The sequence below is a fragment of the Vicugna pacos genome, unplaced genomic scaffold (genome assembly GCF_048564905.1).
Source record: "Vicugna pacos unplaced genomic scaffold, VicPac4 scaffold_234, whole genome shotgun sequence".
Lineage (NCBI taxonomy): Eukaryota > Metazoa > Chordata > Mammalia > Artiodactyla > Camelidae > Vicugna > Vicugna pacos.
The window spans coordinates 24,014-39,392 of record NW_027328913.1 but is presented as its reverse complement, the minus strand read 5'-3'; positions in this window follow the sequence as shown (position 1 = coordinate 39,392).

Below are 15,379 nucleotides of genomic sequence, written 5' to 3'. Positions count from 1 at the left end.
ATTCATATGAGAAAAAGAAATTTTTCTACCAGTATTCTTTTCTGGTCAAGATGGCAGAGTGGTAGGACCACGAGCTTGCCTCTCCTCATGACTACAATGAAACCACAACTGAATGTTAAACAATCACTGAAAAAAAGACTGGAACCTAGCAAAAAAGATCTTATGCAACTGGAAACATAAAGAGGGAACCACAGCAGGATGGTAGGAGGGGCATGTTCATGATATGATTGGGCCACATACCCCTCTAGTGGGCAACCTACAAGCTGAAGAATCATTAAGTTGCAGAGGCCTTCTCACAGGAGTGAGAGCTCTAAGCCTCATGTCAGGCTCCCCAGCTCTGGTTCTGGCATTGGGAAGAGAAGGAGACCCCAGGACATCTTTTTTTTTTAATATTTTTTTATTGAGTTATAGTCATTTTACAATGTTGTGTCAAATTCCAGTGTAGAGCACAATTTTTCAGTTATACATGAACATATATATATCAATTGCCACATTTTTTTTCGCTCTCCAGGACATCTGGTTTTGAAGGCCAGTGGGGCTTGGCTCAGGGACGCCCACAGGACTAGGGGAAACAGAGACACTATTTGCTTCGGAAGCATACATGGAAACTCGTGTGTGCCAGGTCCAAGGGCAGAGGCAGTGATCTCATAGGAACCTGGGCCAGGACTGCCTGCTGGATCTGGAGGGTCTCCTGGGGATGTGGGGATGGCTGTGGCTCACCCATGGGAGGAAAAAGCAGGTGGCATACATTCCAGGAGTGTTCATCTACATGAGCTTTTCTGGAGGCTAACATCCTGATTACATCATTAGCACCAAGACCTAGCCTCACCCAACAGCCTATAGGGAAACCTCAGGCCAAATGACATACTGGGTGGGAACATAGCCCCACCCATCATCAGACTTCCTAAGCTACAAAGGCCTCTACCCACCAGAGGTCCAGGACCAAGCTTCACCCAGCAGTGGGCAGGCACTGACTCCTCCTGCCAGGAAACCTGCATAAGCCTCTAGTCCAGCCTCATCCACCAGGGGCAGATACTAGAAATAAGAAAACAACAATCCTGGGTTGGGGGGAGATACAGCTCAGTGATAGAGTGCATGCTTAGCATGCATGAGGTCCTGGGTTCAATCCCCAGTACCTACACTAAAACAAATAAGTAAATAAAGGAACATAATTACCTCCCCCAACCAAAACCAAACAAGCAAAAAATAATAAACAAATAAATTAAAGAAAAAAGAAAACAACAACCCCAAAGCCTGTGGAAGGAATCCACAAACACATAGAAAGATAGATAGATAATATAAGGTGGCAAAGGAATATCTCCCAGGACAAGGCACAAGATAAAATCCCAGAAGAAGAAATAAGTGATAAGGAGATGGGCAATTTATCTGAGAAAGAGTTTAAAGTAATGATGGTCAAGGTGTTCAGAGAACTCAAGAGGAGTATAGATGCACAGAGTGAAGTTTTTAGCAAAGAGTTGGCAAATATAAAGTATACCCAAACAGAGTTGAAGGATAAAATCACTGAAATGAATAACACACTAGAAGGATGCAATAATAGAATAAATGAGGCAGAAAAATGGATCACAGAGCTAGAAGACAGATGAGTGGAAACCACTACTGCAGAACAGAAAAAGAAAAAAGAATGAAAAGAAATGAAAATAGTTTAAGAGAACCCTAGGACAACATGAAGCACACTAATATTCACATTATAGGGGTCCCAGAAAGAGGAGAGAGGGAGAGAAAGGACCTGAGAAAATTTTTGGAGAGATAATAACCAAAAGCTTCCCCAACTGGGCAAAGAAACAATCACCCAAGTCCAAGAAGTGCAGAGAGTATCACACAAAATTAACCCAAAGAGGAACACACCAACACACAGTCATCAAATTGACAACAATTAAGAAAATATTAAAATTAGCAAGAGAAAAGCAACAAATAACATACAAGTGAACTCCCATAAGGTTATCAGCTGAGTTTTCAGCAGAAACTCTACAGGCCAGAAGGGGGTGGCAAGATATATTTAAAGTGATGAAAGGGGAAAACTTACAACCAAGAATACTCTATCCAGCAAGGCTCTCATTCAGACTTGATGGAGAAATCAAAAGCTTCACAGATAAACAAAAGCTAGAAGATTTCAGCACTGCCAAACGAGCTTTACAACAAATGTTAAAGAACCTTCTCTAGTCATCAAACCATAAGAAAAGAAAACAAAAAGAAGAAAGAAAAAAAAAAGACCTACAAAAGATTGCTGTGGCAGTTCAGGGTTTTTTATGGCTCCATATAAATTTTGGAATTGTTTGTTCTAGTTCTGTGAAAAATATTGTGAGTATTTTGACAGGAGTTGCAAGATCTGTAGATTGCTTTGGGTAGTGGGGCCATTTTGATAATGTTGTTTCTTCCAATCCAAGAGCACAAGAAATCTTTCCATTTCTTTGTGTCATTTTGGTTTTTGGAGTATAGGTAACCTCCTTGGTTAAGTTTATTTCTAGGTATTTCGATGTTTCTGATGTAATGGAAATGTTTATGCTGGTTATAAAATTCTAGCTTTTGAAATGAAAAAAAAAAGTGAATGAAGGGCCGCAAATGGCAAAATATCCTTCTTTCTTATGGGTGACTTGTATTCCATTATATATATATATATATATTCCATATCTTGACAATTATAAATAATGCTGCTGTTAATAGCATACTGTATGTATCTTTTTGAATTAATTCTTATTTTGTGGTTGGCTTAGCTATTCCTTTGATAACTATGCAGGTTTAAAAAGCTAAAGCTCTAAACGTTCTTAGAAACAATGAACAGTATATATATGTAAATTAGAAAATATATGTGCAGTAAAAAAATAACAATGAGCTATCAAGCCATGAAAGACATGGAAGAAACTTAAAAGACATATTACTAAATGAAAGAAGCCAGTTTGAAAAGGCTACAAACTGTACGATTCCAACCAAATGACATTCTGGAAAAGGCACAGCTACAGAAACAATAAAAATACCGTGGTTCCCAGGGGTTTGGGGAGGGGCAGGGAGGGAGGAATGAATAGATGGAGCACAAGGGATTTTTAGGGCAATGAAATTACTCTGTATGATACTGTAGTGGTGGCTACATGTCACTATGCATTTGTCAAAACCCATAGAATGTACAACATCAAGAGTGAACCCTAATGTAAACTATGGACTTTGGTTGAAAATAATGTGCCCATGTTGGTTCATCGATTGTACCAAATATGCCACACTGATGAGGGATGTTGAGGGTAGGGGTGTATACATGTGTAGGTGGGGAGGGCTATGTGTGAACTCTGTATTTTCTGCTCAATTTTGCTGTGAACCTGAAACTGCTCTAAAAAAAATGTATTAAAAAAAACAGAAAATTTTTTCTACCAGTAAAGGTAGAACTAGATTAAGCTTAATTTGTTAGAAAGATATAAAATTTTCTTCCCTACAGATACTGAAAAAAGGAATAGAAACCTCTCTGTTTAGAATTATTTATGTGGCCCTACCTGGATGACTTTTAAGCTCATCTTCCAAACCAAAGTTTCAGTGACAGTCTGTATTTATGGGAAAGGGATAATGTCTCCACCTACTGAATATGTTTCCTTGTAACCACACATTAGCTCTTAATAATATGATTAGTGATTAAGTTTAAGAGGCAGAGCCAAAATTATTCCTTGCCATGCACAGTGTGGTCCAGAGATCAGAAATATGAGATTCATCTGAGATCTTGTCAGAAATACAGATTCTCAAGCACCACCCCAGACCTAATGAATCAGAATGTGCATGTTAACAAGATCTCCAGAGGATTCTTATGCACATTAAATTTTGAGAAGTAATGGATTAAGCAATTATCTACATTGAGGAAGCTCTGGAAAGGCTCTCCTATCTTCAAATATTAACTTCTCTTAGGTGACACAATGATCAGAATGTAATCATTAAATATTCTTTGGATTTCTCTTCTTGCGATATTTTGCAAAAGAATAAGAGTAAAAAATACTATAATTTTACATGTGTGTAGTTGCTTACCATTTCCAAAGCACTTTCATAGCTATGATCCACTTGATGATGGGTACTCCATTAAACCAATGTACTCTAATCATTCTACCAATAAATATGAAGGTAAGTTAATACTGTATTGCTTTTGCCTAAGGTCATTAAAAACTCTAAGGATTCTATGGTGGCAATCATTTTGCAATATGTAAGTTTATCAAGTCAACATTTTGTACATCTTACACTTACACAATGTTATATGTCAATTAATTTCAATAAAGCTAGAAAAAACCTCCAAGAAAAATATATAGGTACAGTGAAGTCCAAATAAATTATGAGTGCGAAACAGACATTATATATAAGAGTTTTGAGATAAAAGATAATATAGTAAGGATATATTTCTATGCATGAAAATATAGAATGGTTCATAGAATCCCAGAAAGAATCTTCATCATTGGGTAGATTTAACTCTTGTGTCAAAAATAACATTCATTTTGATTGTTGAACTTACAAAAAAAAGAGACTCTGGAACTACATATGGGTTTGTTGAAAACAGTAAACAACTTGAGTTAGAATTAGCCTAAGAAGCAGGGAGGGTATAGGTCAGTGGTAGAGAGTATGCTTAGCACGCAAAGGGTCCTGGATTCAATCGCCCTACCTCCATCGAAAAAAAAAAAAAAAACTAGCCTAAGAAAATGAGGATACACAATGCAAAAAAGAGAACAGTGTAGAGGATCTATCAACTTGGGAACTATAAAAACAAGTTTGTAGATGTGTCTGGACACTGACTGCTATAAAGATTTGTCTTCAGATTTAGAAGGTGATATTGGCCCAATAATGTCACTTACTGTAATCATCTTTGACCTTACTGTACTGTACCTCTAGGAGGAATGTTAGGCCATTATAGGTGACCTATTGCATGCTAAAGCATTTAGGAGGAATTGGGATAAAGCTATTGTGGATTATGGTGACTCTAAGTCCAGTCCTAACAATTTTTTAGTTTCCGAATAAAGTTCTCAATGGACTCTTTCTAAATTGAAAATCAATAAAGTTACACTGACAGGGGTTCTAACTGGGGAACTGTTTCCCAAGATGAGAGAGGTTAGCAAGCATTTAGTGAAAACCTACAGCTTTTAGGCTCACTGCCACAGGTGCTCTGAGGGCTACAAACACAGCTTAAGGTATAGTGCCTACCATAATGGAGTTTGCAATCTAATTAGGAGATAATATATATTTGTGTAACATGTAATTAAAATGCTAGTCAAATGAGTGATATGGACAGTAAATGCTAACTTAATTAGAGAAGAGAAAAATGGTCAGAAGCCAAGTAATGCTAAGGTGTGGCAATTAATATGACCAAGGCTTGAGGCTTGACTCGACATCTTGGGGACTATAACCCTGTTACTTGACCTCTAAACCTCAGGTTTCCATTCTGTAAAATCAGATAATTATAATAGCTTCTTCTAGGTTGTTTTAAAGATTAGGTGAAATAATGTATAGATGGCCTTAGCATGATGGTTGGCCCATAAATGTTAGCTAAGAAATTCACCTTTCCTCATGACTGAAGGACCAGAGGCAGAAAGAGCAATAGGTGTCTGAGGATGGACTTACTGAAGAGGAGCAGCTAGAAAAAGAGGCCATCAGCTTAATCCACTTCACCATCTGCTAAAGGTTATCCTTAAAGGGAGACCTGGGGTGTTTCCCCAAAGGTTGGTGCTCAGCTTTGACAGTACTTCAAGCTTTGTAGAGTACTAAAAGACAGATTTCATTTCATTGCTTACCATCCCCTGACATGCCCAACCTAATCTCTACAATCTAAACTACCTGTGGATGTCCAAGGCCCAAGCCTTAAGCTTTTTAGGGCCGAGAAGATTTGGGGTCAGTGAGATGGAATGATGAAAGGAAAGGGGGAGAGAACCTCAAGTAGCAAAACCAGTTTCCTTGCTATCCCCTGCAGGACACTGCTCCCTTGTGGTTATTTAATGAACCACAACACCTTTCCCTCCCACAGTCCTGTCCTGATATGCAGCCTTATTGTTAACTGAGAGATCATGGTGAGACACTGCATTCATTTCCTGTGATTGCTGTAACAGATTACTACAAAGATGATGACTTAAAGAAAAATGTATTCTCTCACAGTTATGGAGGCCAGAAGTCCAAAATCAAGGTGTGGTCCTGGCCATGATCCCTCCAGAAACTCTAGAGGAGAATCTGTTCCTTGTGTTTTCCAGCTTCCAGTGGTTACTGGCCTCTGTTTCTGAACTTGTGGCTGCATTGCTTCAATCTCTGTCTCCCTCTTCACATGGTCTTCTCCTCTTCTGCATGTCTGATCTTCCTTTGCTTCTCTCTTATAAGCACACTTGTAATGGCATTTAGGGGCCACTTGGAAAATTGAAGATTTTCTCCTCATTTTAAGATGCTTAATTCAAGAGACATCTGCAAAGACTCTTTTCCAAATTGGATAACACACACAAGTTCCAGGGATTTGATGTGGATAAATTTTGGGGATCATTTTTTGGCTTAACAAACTTATTTTTAAAAAATTATCTTTCAATTTCATTATTGATAATTAATATACAAGATCAATCTCAGGGCAGGCTGAGAGGTCAGGCTGCAGGATATTGAGTTTTGAATTTGGATGTGGGGATGGACCAGGGAGAGAAAAAGTCTAGAGAGTCAACTTTTCTAGGGAAGGCTGGCTTTGGTGGGGCAACTCAGTGAAAGACCCTGGGTGGTCAGGAAGCAGCACAGAGGACTCTGGGCACAAGATGTAAAGGAGAGAGTATAGCAAGGGCAAGAAAGGGGTGGTGAGCCAAGACTTAACTCCTGTTTGCTTTTAATAAACTGAGTATTAGTGTTCCTCACCTTCCAAGCCCTCTGTATGTATGAGGAAATGGGCACTCCCAAACATTGCTGGTGAGACTGGTGGAGTTGGTAAAATCTTTTTGCAGAACAGTTCTACATATACATCATATACTTCTATCCAGTCAGTCTACCTCTAGGAATCTATTTTAAGGAAATCATCAGAATTCACGAAGATTTATGCACATGGACATTCCTGACATCCTTTAAAAAAAATGATACTCGAGTGTTGAAAGCAACTTAGATGTCTACCTTTAGAGAGTAATAGTTGAGTGATTTATGGTTCATCTGTATGACGGAATATTTTATAGTCATAAAATGTATGTTTATAAAAAGTGTACCATGACATGAAAAATACTTTTATGTGAGATGTTAAGTAAAATACATAGGAATTATAAATAAGTACATACTTTACACAAATATTAATTCTAAGTTGATTCAAGATTTTTTGAAATATGTATATATGACCTCTTTATATGCATAAATACATGTCGAACTCTCAGAAATTGTACATATATATTTAGATGGCATAACAGCTTCTTAAAAAGCATAAATATCATATCATTTCTTTTATCTTTATATTTACCTAGCTCAATAAAATCTTGCTCGCTGAAGCTAAATATTTTCCCCTCTATGTTTAGCTCAACTTTTGTTCCCAAACAGTTAGGCTTAAAGATTTATAGATATACGAGTCTGTGATATGTGCTGAATTACTACAGGAACTGCAGCTATAAATTGAACAAATGTGGGTAAATGGCCTTGGCCCTAAAGGCTGTAAGGGACTTGGACAGAATCCGATACAGTGGCAGCACTGCCATTGATTCTGGAGCTCATGATACTTGGATTTTAGTTCTGATACAGATGAAACCTCTTAACAGAACATTCTGTCCATTAATCTAAAGTACTGAAAGTCAGAATATGAAAACGAATATATGTATATTCATGTATGACTGAAGCATTGTGTTGTACACCAGAAATTGACACAACATTGTAAACTGACTATACTTCAATAAATTTTTTTTTAAATTAAAAAAAATAAAGTACTGAAAGTCAATTCATGCTGGAACTTTCATTAAAGGTCAATATAGAAAAATGCTCTTATACTGATACTTAAATATATATGATAATATTTCTTTGGTTTTGAACATAATGCAACATTGTGTTGCATAGTTGTTGGATTTTATCTATGTTTTTGTGACTTGCAGATGAAAATAATTCCAAGAAAGCACCTTATTAAAGCTATTTAAAAATCCTTGGTACATTTTCAGAAGTAACTATATATATAAATGGATTAAAGATTTAAATATAAAACAAATGAAAGTACTATGAGAAAATACAGCCAGCTATATTTGGAGGGGGTTGGGAAACGCCTTTCTAAGCATAAGAGAAATCAGAAATAATAAAAGAAAAGATATAAAGTATAAAATTTCTATATGTTAAAACAACAACCCATCATAAATCAAAATTAAAAGACAAAAATGAATGAGGAAAAACACGTGCAACATATGACTGAAATAATTAATAAATAAGGACCTCCTATCAGTCAATAATAAAAAGATGAATGCCACAACAGATGAAGGGACAAAGGAATTTTACAATGCTCCTAATAGTTGAGACTCAATTCATGGATGGTTTTCTTCAAGGATGGCTCCTGAAACACAAAGAGCCTAGATTTTCATATACAAAGGCATAGCTGTCCCTTTACAAGAGGCAGAAGGGAAAAATTAACTTTATAATCCTTTAGCTACCCTTGAGAAACAGAAAGCATAAACTAGTATCACTGTAGATTAACCTGCCACATTAGCAAATATTACCTCTATAATCAGAATATCAGAGTATATTCAGATACATATAAGACATAATAAGACAAATGAAAGAGAAGCAAGGGTTTGAACCCTTGGACATTATGCAGTGACCTGGTTCCCTTCAAGGACCCTGCTAGTATTGCAGTGACTGCACTGGAGCAGCCAAATGCTGCTGGGAAAGTCTCTCCACAGGGCAACTTGGCACCAATATAAATTCTTGGTCACTAAGCTCAATTGGCCCTTATCTCTGCACAGCAATCGTACCCTATTTCTTTGGTCAACTCATGCTTCAATACCCTACAAACCCTTTTAACTTTTCTCAAATCTCTAATCTTGCTATTTCTCCCATTGTTGTTCTGATTGGATGACCTTTTTATTTCACAGAATGGATATCAAATGAGCATTCTCTCAACTTTTTTCTGCTATGAAACATACAATTCTATCCCCATTCTGACTTCCCTTGGTCTTGTTAAAACATAGGAGGTAGCTGCCCCTTCTCTACTGAGCATGTATTATCTCACTCAATAAATACTTGTTGAATGAATCAATCAGGAAGCTACTCGGACCTGGGAGTACAGTGAAAATTTTCTCTGCAATCTTGGTGAATTCTTCTAGGTCCTCACTTACTCTGTGTTTATCCAAGTAAATCTAAGAGAAGGCATAACTACTACCCAACTGTCACTAGACTGTGAGTTCCTATAGGGAAGAGACTGCATTTAATTTATCTTAGCAACTTCCCAGTTCTGCAGTGTGCTCAGTGTTTGTTCAAACAAGATGCATAAAAGAATGGATTACCATGTGACCTGTCTTTTGCTGCCCCTGCTAAATTCATATAGCTTAGGAAGCTAGTTACATCAGGATGAAATCAGAAGACAAATCTTTCATCCTTTCTTATTTCAACAAGGAGCACAAGGCCTGGTTCTGCTGCTACATGAGTGATTAGAACCAAGGCCACAAGCCAGAGCAAGACCATCTCCCTGCTTCCTTTTACAGAGGACAAAACACACACATACACCCCCCCTACAATGCTAAGGGGGAAGGTGATTGAAAGGGGATGTTGAGAAAGTGTAGCAGGGAAAGTACACTGCCCTCCCAACTCTTCCTGAAAGATCAGGATATGGGCATTGAAAAATAGGAGATGAGAAGGCAGAAGGACATACTCATTTATTGCTAGGAAAGCAATCATATGCTTACATTTCTCCAACACACAATGTACTTTCTGAAAGACAGGCCTCTGCTGCCTCTAGAATGAAGGTAGACTATAAATACATATTTTTAATTAGAAAGAAAAATAAACTACCATAGTATAAAAATTGAGCAGAAGGTGTGAAAAGTTTAGTGAAAAAAACAAATACAATTGGCCCAAAAACGTATTAAAATGTTTCAACTCTAATATTTCTATAAATTAAAGTTAAAATAATAATGAGATTCCATTTTTTGACTAAACAGATTGTCAAAGATGAAAAGAATAATTCCCAGTGGTTGGTGAGGATTTGGATAAAACTGTTACTCTTATGCATACCTCTCAAGGGTGTTAGTGATAAACCTTCTCTTTCTAGAAGGCAGTTTGACACTAAGGAAATCCTTAATTAACATTTTACATATCCTTCAATCTTATTCATAAGACAAATACAAATTAAATCTACAAGGAGATACCATTTTTATCTTGCTGGTGAAAAAAGATTAAGAAAAGAGTAATAATACATTGCGTTAATGGGGAAATGAAGACTCATACATTGTTGATAACAGTGTAAATTGGTAGGACTTCTTTGGAGGGCAATTTGCAATATGTAGCCATAATTTAAACCCAAATTCTTTGATTCAGAACAGGTATATCCTACAGATATACTCCCTCTTCCTTGCTAAGATATTTATATATGGGTTATTTATTACAGTAATATTTTTCAGTAGGGTAAGATTGGAAACAAATGTCCTTCAGTATGGGAGTGATTGAATACATTTTGATACATCCAAATAATGCAGTCATTAAGGAAAATAAGGCTTCACCACTAACTCAGCTTTGTGGATCTCCAAGGGAGCCTGTTTGTGGACTTCTGGCACTGACCCCTAGTTTCTTTTCTGGCTTTTCTGTCAAATGTGAAAGGCTCCTTCATATTATCCATACTACACAAATAACTTCATTTACACACACATGTATATAAAATGTTGGGTATATTTTTTTGTACTACTTTTTTGAAAATGCAAAATTCTGACCACTTGAAATTAACTGTGCTACCAAGATGAAGGAGGCATGCTAATAGTTCTTTTTATTTTATTTTATTGTGCTAAAATATACATAACATAAAGTATACTATTTAAACCATTTTAAGTGTGCAATTCAGTGGTATTAAGTACATTCACATTATTGTGTGACTATCACCACTACCTATCTTTAAAACTTTCTCGTTATCCCAAACTAACTCTGCACTTATTAAAGAGCGAATTCCCATTCCTCCTCTTCCCAGTCCATAGTAACCACTGTTTTAATTCCTATCCTATGAATTTGACTACCCTAGGTACTTCATGTAAATAGAATCATAATATTTGCCCTTTTGTTTCTGGTTTATTTCTCTTAGCATAACATCTTCAAGGTTCATTATTCATTTTTAGCATAGAAAATAAAAGAAAAATAAGACATGGGAATCTTTCCAAGATATTTTGAATGAAGAAAAGTCAACCATGTATATATTATGCTATCATTTATGTGAAAAAAAAGGAGGGACTTGGAAGGTATGGAGTAAGAAGGAGGCTTATTTTTCACTGTATATCCTTTTGTATGATCTGAATTTTGATCAACCTATGTATGTATGCATTTTCCATTAAATATTTTTTAATGCCCATACCCTTTGACATAGAATTTTGGACTGCCAGAAATTAATAGTAAGGAAATTACTGGACAAATTCTTCAAGATAACCAAAACCATTTCCTGAAGCATTATATGTAACAGTGGAAACTGGGAAACCAAAATAACATTTACCAATAGGACAATGATAAAATAAATTATGATATGTATATAAAATGGCAAGCTATGCAAGCCTCATAAATGACACTATAAATTTATGTATTTACTGAAATGAAAAAAGTCAGCTCTGTGGAGCTCTAGGTGCAACTCCCATGTCCAGTGCCCTCCACAGGCATTTCTTGTTGACTGTGGTGTGCAGTGTCCTCTTGCAGTTTAGGCAGACTGTCTCCCTTCAATTTCAGCAGATTTTATACCTAGGTAAAGATGGAAATACATCAGAATAAGCAATAGTGATTGAGTTAACCAAGCACTTTCAGACATTAAACAAGGACAAATATATGAAATAAATAACTGCAACATTAACATTTTTATAAGCAGGCTACAGTAGGCCTATGACTGATGGGAGTGTGAGGAGGAAATGAGGAAGGGGGTGGGAGGTTAAGGAGGGTTAGAGATGGTGGAAAAGTGAGGATTTCAGAAGTACTTGAAAATAAAGGAAAGGGGTGTGATAGGAAAGCTGTGGGTCAAGGGAGGATGCCTTCAAGATGATTCCTAATTTGAATAACCAGGGAAAGGTAGAGTAAGGCTGTCATTAAATTTTACCCCAGGTTGGAGCATAGTCACAAGTCTGAATGGAGACTAATGCCAGTTTGTTCTCAACATAAACATAAATGTTTTCAGACTGAACTTTAAGGCTCGTTTGCTGAGAAGTAGATGCTTAAGGGATGCCCCACACAACTAGTATGGTTGGCAATCAGCTGATGAACCTCTTAGTTGCTTAAGTGAACAGGTTCTGTCCACTTGGCCCTCCTTCAATGAGTGCCACACCAAATGTAAACAGCACTTCCTTGTTTTTGTTTGTTTTCTTGGTGCTGCCTCAACCAAATGATTAACTTAACTGTTTACTTATGGGTAATCATTTTAATTTTCATAATACAGTTGCATTTTTCCTAAATATATTGTACAAATCCAATTGCTAGCTGATTTGAAAGTAAACGAATGGGTTTAAATTACAAAAGGATTGATCCTGAACCACTGGTTGAGGGAAGCTGTCCTATATTAGTTTCTGCTGACTTTCTATTGCTATAGAAAAATTTATGTGTTGCTTGTTCAGAGTCTGGAGTTGGGCCAAAATGGAACAGAATGAATCTCTCAAGCCTCTTTCAGATGAGGGTGGAAGAGAATTCTATGATGACTTGGATACAGCTGGAATGCTTCTTTCAAGTTAGTTCTGCTATGACTTGTGCTTTCAGCAACATGAAGAGAAGGACTGGAGGAAGCAGAAATCCCCACCAGGCAGAGGGTCAGAGTGAGAGCAAAGACTGCACAGGAATAAAATAGTATTTGCTTTAGCTGACAAATTGAAAGAGTCCAATCATCTCCCTCTCAAATAAAAATCCATACTGCTTTAGTTGTTTCCATCTCTTTATATATGAAATAAAAGTGAAACTTTAAAAACATAGCTTTTTGTGAATAGTTTGAATTTTTTAAATTAATAGAATGAATTTATATTTAGACTTCTTCCCAAGCACTTCTGCATTTGTACAATGGGGAATGAATATACCTCATAATTTGGATGGATAAATCAGATAACATTTGTTGTACGGGCTAAAATGTGTCCCTCCATAATTCATACATTGAAGCCCTAACTCTCAGTACCTCAGAAAGCCTGTGCACAAAGACCATGGGAGGACACAGTGAGAAGACAGTGGTTTACAAGCCAAGGAGAGGCCTCAGAAGAAACCTTGATCTCAAACTTCTAGCCTCCAGAACTGTCAGACAATAAGTTGTGTTGCTTAAGCCACCTAGACTGTGATATTTTATTTTGGCCGCCCTAGCAAACTAATGCAACATGTAAAACATTTAGCATGATGTTTGTACCATACCATATTAAGTCTCACTAATTGTCTCCAATTCAATAAGAGCTCTTGATATGGAAAATTATCTGTGCCAACTTGGTGCCTTCATGTCACATGCAAGTCTTGTTAAAATTTAAAGTTTTCTGAACTCTAAGTATGCTTTTATTTACTGAACAGAGGGCATGATTTTAATCTCTAATCTAGAAAGAACTGGTATATGGACTAGCAGAAACATAATTTATGAAATCCCCTCACTTGCAAATATTACCTACAGTTTGATCTTTTCCGACAATACTATTTTGCCTTATGAATTGTCTATGATGAAAAAATTTTGCTCATTGTATAAAATTTGGAAAATAAACAAAATTAAAAAATAATTGATAACAGAAATATCCAGAAATGACATCTAACATTTTATTTCCTTCCATTCTTTTCCTATGCAAAAAATTAAACATAGTTGAAACCATACAATCATGTATGCGTCTTTTTACATTTAATTTTGTATTAGAAGCATTTCCGTGTTATGCAAATGTTATATAAAAATAATTTTCATCAGTATAAGATTTCGTCACATGGCTGTACCATAATTTGTTTAACCTCTCTAATTTTGAGCATTTGATTTCTCTGTTATAAACAGGGCTGTGATGAACATCTCTGTGAAAATATTTTTGCCTTTTTCTCTTTATTTTTTCTGATTACAAAGTAATAGATGTTTATAGTAAAATATTCAAACATTATAGAAATGCATAATTTAGCACAGCATCTTTAAAACAAGTGGGTTGGGAAGTCAATATGCTTGGAAGCAACTGGCATTTTGATGTTTCATTCTTTATTATAAAAAATATGTGACAAAGAAAAGTAGTGAAAATAGTATCATGAATTATCATCACCTGTTTTTTTTTTCTTGGTTTCTATTCACTTTTTAAAATTTACATGGACTAAAATTCACTCCTTTTGGTGTATTACTACATGAGATTAGATAAATACATATAGTTATATAACCACTACCACAATCAGGTGACATTCTATTACCACCCCGAAGAAAAACTTCCCTCATTCTACTCCTCTGTAGCCAACCCTTTCCCAACCCCAACTCCTGGAAAGCATTCATCTGCATTTGATTCCATTTTTTCCCCTTTTTCAGAATGTCATACAAATGGAATCATCAGGGCCAGGACTAAGGTGAAGCAAGTGATGTGCCTATGGAGCAAAATGTAAGGAGCCACCCACTCTCAGGTCTGACCCTGCAGCTGGACAACCATGAGCACCAACCTTGTCTCATCCTACTCCTCGCCCTGGGAATCACATAGTATATAGCATTTTTAGTGTGGCTTCTTAATGACTTAATGTAATGCATTAGTCAGTCACCCAGGATTTTGCTTTTAAGAATGGTCTATTCCTTTCTACTGCTGAGTATTATTCCATTGTAAACTACTTTTTTAAAAACATTTTTTATTGATTTATAATCATTTTACACTGTTGTGTCAAATTCCAGTGTTCAGCACAATTTTTCAGTCATTCATGGACATATACACACTCATTGTCACATTTTTTTCTCTGTGAATTATCATAACATTTTCTGTATATTTCCCTGTGCTATACAGTGTAATCTTGTTTATCTATTCTACAATTTTGAAATCCCAGTCTATCCCTTCCCACCCTCTACCCCCCTGGTAACCACAAGTCTGTATTCTCTGTCCATGAGTCTATATCTGTCCTGTATTTATGCTTTGTTTTTGTTTGTTTGTTTGTTTTTGTTTTTGTTTTTTTAGATTCCACATATGAGCGATCTCATATGGTATTTTTCTTTCTCTTTCTGGCTTACTTCACTTAGAATGACATTCTCCAGGAGCATCTATGTTGCTGCAAAAGGCATTATGTTGTCAGTTTTTATGGCTGAGTAGTATTC